The 6726-nt window shown below is 39.9% G+C and overlaps 1 pseudogene across 1 annotated transcript; it reads right to left on the bottom strand.

Moving 5' to 3' along the window:
• Positions 1–5676: 5676 nt before the first annotated feature.
• Positions 5677–6496, bottom strand: LOC103257369 (annotated as a pseudogene). Its single transcript, XR_504124.1, has one exon. The product of XR_504124.1 is annotated as a dihydroxyacetone phosphate acyltransferase pseudogene (transcript).
• Between the last annotated feature and the right edge of the window lie 230 nt (positions 6497–6726).

Raw genomic sequence — 6726 nt, 5'->3', positions numbered from 1 at the left:
CACCACAGCCTCGACCAGCAGGGCTCCGGCGATCCTTCCGCCTCAGCCTTCCGAGTAGCCGGAATTACAGGCGTGCACTACCACGCCTGGCTGATTTTTGATTTATTGTAGCGATGAGGTCTCGCCAAGTTGCCCAGGTAGGTCTCGAACCTGCAGGCTCAGGCAATTCACTCACCTCAGCCTCTCAAAGGAGCAAAATTACAGGCTGAGCCACCGAGCCCGGCTTACTGACTTACTTTGTATCTGCACTTTTCTCTTTCAATATTTCTCTTAGGACCTATGGTCCCAGTTCCCCAAAGTCTGAAGAGTTTGTAAACAAATAAAAATAAAAAACTTCAGGGCCTGAAAAATTTAGTATAATACAAGACATTGTAATGTTTAATGTTTCATAAATTACTAGACTTTTATTTACAAATTATGTTTTGTCAAATTTTACAATAAGAATTATGTAACTATCAGTGGTTGGGCTTAAGTTCTGTAAATGCTGAAATAAAAAATAATAAACATATTGATAGTCAGACTTCTAGGGATTGCTATTTATTTAGCTATTTTTTTGTTTTGCTTTGTTTTCTAGTCAAAGTCCCACTCTATTGTCCAGTATGGAGTTCAGTGACTTCTAGGACTTAGGTTATCCTTCTGCTTCAACCTCCCAAATAGCTGGTACTAAAGGTGCATGCCACCATGCCCAGCAATTTTTCTTTGTTCTTTCTGTAGAGACACAATTGCTATGTTGCCTAGGCTAGTCTCAAACTTCTGGATTCAAACAATCCTCTCACCTCTGTTTCTGAAAGTGCTGGAATTATAGGAGTGAACCACTGCACTGGCCTAAGAATTATTAATGGTATAATTTTAATGATGAAACTTCAAGATGAATATACAGTGTTGAACAGTTTTCTACTTTAACCTCTTCTAATTGCTTAACATTGATTAGTGTAAAACTAAAATGATTGGAAGAAGCATAGATAAAAATGCATTCTAGAGGGTAATACTTTGAATATAAATGTTCTGAATACATTCTCCAATTTTTATGCATTGGAAACTTAATTCTAATTGTAACAGTATTAAGAAGTGGGGTCTTTAAGACATAATTAGATCATAGGGGTCTGCTCTCATGAATGGATAATGATGCCATTATCTCAGTGTAAATTCATTATCATGGGTGTGTGTTCCTAATAAAAGGGTAAGTTTGGCTCTTCTCTCTCTCCCTCAATCTCCTAGGTTTAACAAAATAAATAAATAAGAAGTCAAACTGTGCCCAATGCACTATTAACCTATTTAACGTGCATTTCTTCACTCTATAAAAAATGAAGGCACCGAAAAAAATTACTAATTTTATACCCAAAATGTTGGTAAGATTTTCCTAATTTGTGGATAATTTTCTAGTAATTCAATTGAGATTAATCATTTTCTGTTTGTGAGAATGTTACTAGAAAAGGATAACAATGATTTTTTAAAATATTTTTATACTAAGTGAATTATCACAGAAACAAAAAACAGAATATCACACATTCTCATTCAAAATCACACCCTGATCACTGGTCAGGGTGAACACAAAGATGGGAACAACAGATGCTGGACATTGGTAAGGGAGGTGGGAAGGAGGAGGGAAAAGAAACACACACCTACACACTGCATGCCAGGTCTAGTCTCGGGGGGGAGAGAGAATCTGTCAGAAGTCCAAACCTCACCTGCATGCAATTTACTTATGTAGAAACTCCACATATGTACCCCACAGCTCTAAATTTAAAATAAATTTTTTAAATATTGAAAATAAAAAAATCAGTTATTAGTGGCATAGTGCCAAGCTCTGATAGCACCAATCATTATCAATGGCTTTCAAGTAAGTGGAGGAAGTTTTTATGTCATGCATATTTCTTTTAAACTATGTAGGTAATTCTCAGGAAGATGGTGGCAGAGCCAATCGAACTGAGTCCCAGTGTGAGCGAGTGGGTATATGGAAAATTTTGCATTTGTGTTGGTAAGTGAGTGTGTGACTGGCTGACTGAGTAGGGGCTTGGAAGCAAGTGGCCTGGGCTCTCCTGGTGAAGCTGCTGGTGCCGCTGCTGTTCTGCTTCATCCCTAGTGCTTCCCTGGATGCAGAAGCTGAGTGCCATTTTTGAAAAATCAACAAAGCCCTTCTTGAGAAGAAGCTGCTGGGGGATACTGCCTGCTCCAGACTCTGCCTTACCACTGCAGCACCTGGCCACACTCTGGCAGCAAGGGCTGCAGAGGGAGCGCAGCAAGGGAGACCAGAGACAGAAACCCACTGGAGAAGATGAAACAGGCACTCTGCCACCATCTTGAAAACTGGGGAGGAAAGTGATTCAGCTTGCTCACCATGGAGCACCAGACTCAACCCAATCTCTGTGACTGGTGGATTAACTACTCAGGAGTTGATCAAGACCCAGAAGATATACCCTGAAAGCACAAACTCCAGAGGAACAGGATGAGTGCTGAGTTTCAGGTGCCTCACCCCCTACCCTGATTCAGACTTGAGACAAAGGGTGTGGCCAGAAAAAGAGAAGGAAAACCTCCAAAGAGATCCTCTGAACTTCAGACCCACATAGCTGGGGCATGATTGAGAGGGATAAACCCAGGTGGAGCCTGGATGTTAGCCACATTAGGAGAACTCCACTCCAGGATAAGCCTAGCTGGGGCATCCCCGGCCAATGCTTGTGGAAGAGACAATACCATATCTTTCCAACAGAGGGGATCTCCTTGACCATACTAGAGTGGAAGGGGAGGACTGAAGCCACACTCATTCCTACTGCACCTTCTTCCTTCCCTGGGCCAGACACTGGGGAGATTGTGAATGAGGCCGAAGCTCTGTAGGAGCTAGCAGAGGAGCAGCAGAGAGGAACAGCTACAGAACCTGGCATAAGAGGGCAGGTTTTTTTTTGTTATTTGTTTTTTAATTTTTTATATTTTTCTTTGTATATGAATGTATATGTGAGGGTTCGACCTGCATCTCCCCACCCATTATTTTTCTTTTTCCTTTATTCTTATTTTTCTTTCTTTCTTCTCTTTCTTTTAAATTTTCTGTTTATGTGTGTACAAAAAGGATTGGGTGTTCATCTTTCAGCTATTTATGTTTTTCTTTTTGCTTTTCTGTTCTTTTTTCAGTTTAATGTTTGTGTGAATATATATGTGAGGGTTCTATTTGAATTCCTTTTTTCTTTTCTTTTCTTCTTTATTTTCCTCTTTTTATTCCCATTTCATTTTGGGTTGGGCATGTGTCTGTGTGTTTGATTTTTCATTTTTTGTTGTTTGTTTCATTTTACTTTGTTGTTATTCCAGTTACTTTTGATGTGTGTGTGTGTGTGTGTGTGTGTGTGTGTGTGTGTGTGTGTGTTTAATTTTTTTTGCTTTGGTTTCTGCTCTGTTGTTCTGTGTTTTATTAATTTTTTAAAAAAACTTTTCTCCATGTTATTTCATTCTGCTTTTCTCAGTTCTCCTCATTGGTATTATTGTACCTTGGACTCGGGGAGTACACTACACACATGTACCCATTGCATCCTCATATACAGTGGTTGTGGGGAGTGAGTCTCAGGGAATCCATACCACAGTCAGTCAACATTGTGATTTGCAAGTAGTTTATGAATCTTAGTTCCCCATCCTCCATATTATTTGACTCTCAAAACTTCAAGAGATAGCAAAACTTTCCACCTACAGCCCTGATCAGGGAAGAACAAAGAGCTGAGCAAACTTCAGAAGTGGAAACTTTTCTTACTGCCACTGAATAATGAAATTAAAGAGACAAGACAGAGATCTGTCACAAATGAGGAAAAATCAGTGGAAGAACACAGGTAATTTCCAGTGTTACAAAGATAAAATATCTGAAAAATCGGACCTCATAGCTAAACAATAGAAGTGACCAGTGACTGGCCACAGAATAAACAAGGATTAGGAAACAGATAGAAAGAGTAAATAAGACTCAAAAAAGACAAGATGCAACCATGAAAGAACTTAAAACAGAGATTTTGACCATAAAAAATTTCATCCAGGAAATAAATAACAAGCACGGAAAGCAGAATAAATCAAGCAGAAGAAAGAATCTCAGACCTTGAAGACTAAAACATGGAATTAGCCTGATCTATAAAACATAGAATGAAAACTCAGAAAGAAAGAACAAAGCTTCCAAGAGATGTGTGATTATATCAAGAGCCCAAACATATGCCTGATGGGTATCCCAGAAGAAGGAAAAGATATGGAGAACACCTTGGAGCAAGTATTCTAGGAGGCTACCCAAGAAGATTTTCCTCATCTTACCAGAAATGTGACCATCCAAACACAAAAGTTAGAGAACCCCTCAAGATATCAAATGAGAAGACAAACCTCTAGACATATAGCAATTCACCTACACAATGTAGCACAAAAGAAAAAAACCCTAAGGGCAGCAAGAAAGAAAGTTTAGACTACCTACTGGGGAAAACCAATCAGAATAGCAGCAGACCTATCAGCAGAATCACTACAAGCTGGAAGGAATTTGAGTTAAATGTTCAAAGTCCTCAAAGATATACAATTTCAAACAAGAATTTTCTACCCAGCCAAGCTCAGCTTCATCAGTGATGGATAGTTAAATTGTTTCCCAGACATCCAATCCCTAGGATAGATGTGGCTTCCATACCAGCTCTATAGGAGATGCTTAAAAGGTACTAAGCACAGAAAGAAAAAAAAGAAAAAAAGAAAAACAAAAAAGAATAACCATGCTCTTCCCAAGAGAACGGCGGGGATGAACAATCACATTTCAATAATCAGTCTGAAAGTGAATGAACTAAATGCACCACTTAAAGGACACAGAATGACAAACTGGATAAAAACCATGACCCAATAATATCAGGAAACTCATCTCATCATGAGGCATGCACACAAACTCAAAGTTAGAGGATAAAAAACAAGTTTCCAGGCAAATGGATCACAAAAGAAGGCAGCAGTCACAATCTTAATATCAGACAAAACAATTTTTAAGCTTTCAAAAATTAAAAAAAGATATGGAAGGAAACCACAAAATGATAAAAAGTTCAATCTATCAAGAATAATTATTTATCCTAAACATTTTGTAGGCAACTTCAGCAACAAAGGCATGCATGTCCTTGGATTGTTTCTGAGAAATGTACCCTGGGCTCCAACTCAACCTCTCAGCTGCCAGAGATCTAAGTGACAAAGGATCTCCAAAGTATACATAGATGTTTCCAAAATTTTCAGAGGGGATCCTTCTGGCTTTCTTTCTTTTTTTTTTTAAGTTGGAGTCTCATTCTGTCGCCCAGACTGGAGTGCAGTGGCTGCTCCCAGCCACCGCTGCCTCGACCTGCTGGGCTCTGGCAATCCTTCCGCCTCAGCCTTCCAAGTAGCCAGAACTACAGGCGTGCACTATCACACCCGGCTGATTTTTTGATTTATTGTAGAGATGAGGTCTCGCTGCCCAGGCGGGTCTCGAACCTGCGGGCTCAGTCAATTCACTCACCTCAGCCTTCCAAAGGTGGGGGATTACAGGGTAAGCCACTGACCCTGGCCCTTCTGGCCTTCAACAACCCAATATAGATTCTTTTGGCTTAGGAACCCCTAGAAGTTCATATACATAAAGAGTTTCTTCCAATATTTTATCATTGCTAATGCTAATTGGAACAAAGTATGTATCAAAAACTTCTCTTTTAAAGAATGGCTCCATCACAGTATTCAGAAGACCAAATTTAGGAGGCAATGTCTAGGCAGTGCTGCTTCTTGTGCTTTAGGGGAAAAATTCAAAAATTCACTAACCATTTTCATCCCCAGGAAGTCCATTTCTGCTGCTATAACTGGCACAGGAAAATCATAGTTGTACAAAAGAAAAGACAATATCAGAAAGTCAACGTAACTTCGATGACTAGGCAGCAGAACAACAGGATGTTCTTGAATGGCTTGTTGTAGTTTCTGAATACCTTCTTCATTTAGGCACACCTTTGAAAAAATTTGTTTAAATATTTTGCTTAGGGTGAAGGCAAAAAACCGAATGGTTCCCAGATGCAGTTTGTGACTCATTTCATCCAAGATCTCACTAACTTTCTCTCGGAGGGCATCAGCAGACTGAAGGGATTCTTTGGAAAGCTGTTTAATAACATAATTAATCTCTTCAGAATTCAGAGCACTACATTTAATATCAATCTGCTTACTTGGAATTATTCCCTTATAGACAAGAGGTATGTAGCATTTCATTGCAAATTTCAAGTCACTGGCATGCCTCCTCTCTTCTAAGATATCTTCAAACACATCCCACTTTTTGAGCTCCTTTGAGTAGAGGAGCACCACAGCACCAGGACTGGCAGAGCCGACAGTGAAACAGGAGTTGGATGAGCTGGAAGGATCCATGGTGTGGCTGCCATTCCAGGTGGAGCCTGGGACTCTTTCCTAGGTGGTGGTCTTGCTGCTGGGGGCGGTTCTTTCACATAGGACTGCCCAACCTCACTTGGGGTGGCGGCATCCCCTGCAGCCATTACAGAGGATCCTGAGTGCCACCATCTCAGCCCGAGCACCAGCATTTATAAAGCAACTACTAAGTAAACTAAAAAAATATATTGACTCTAACACTATTTTATCTGGGGCCTTAAATACCCCACTAACAACCCTAGATAGAAAAAAAACATCAGCAGAGTGATCTAGAACCTCAACTTGACACTCAACCAAATGGAGTTAATAGATACCTACAGAACACTCAATCCAACAACTACAGAATACACACTTTACTCATCA

The sequence above is a fragment of the Carlito syrichta genome, unplaced genomic scaffold, assembly GCF_000164805.1.
Source record: "Carlito syrichta isolate Samal-C Ts95f unplaced genomic scaffold, Tarsius_syrichta-2.0.1 Scaffold301661, whole genome shotgun sequence".
In the NCBI taxonomy this organism is placed as follows: Eukaryota; Metazoa; Chordata; class Mammalia; order Primates; family Tarsiidae; genus Carlito; species Carlito syrichta.
The sequence above is the reverse complement of the archived record's forward strand: the minus strand, read 5'-3'. Positions and strand labels throughout refer to the sequence as shown.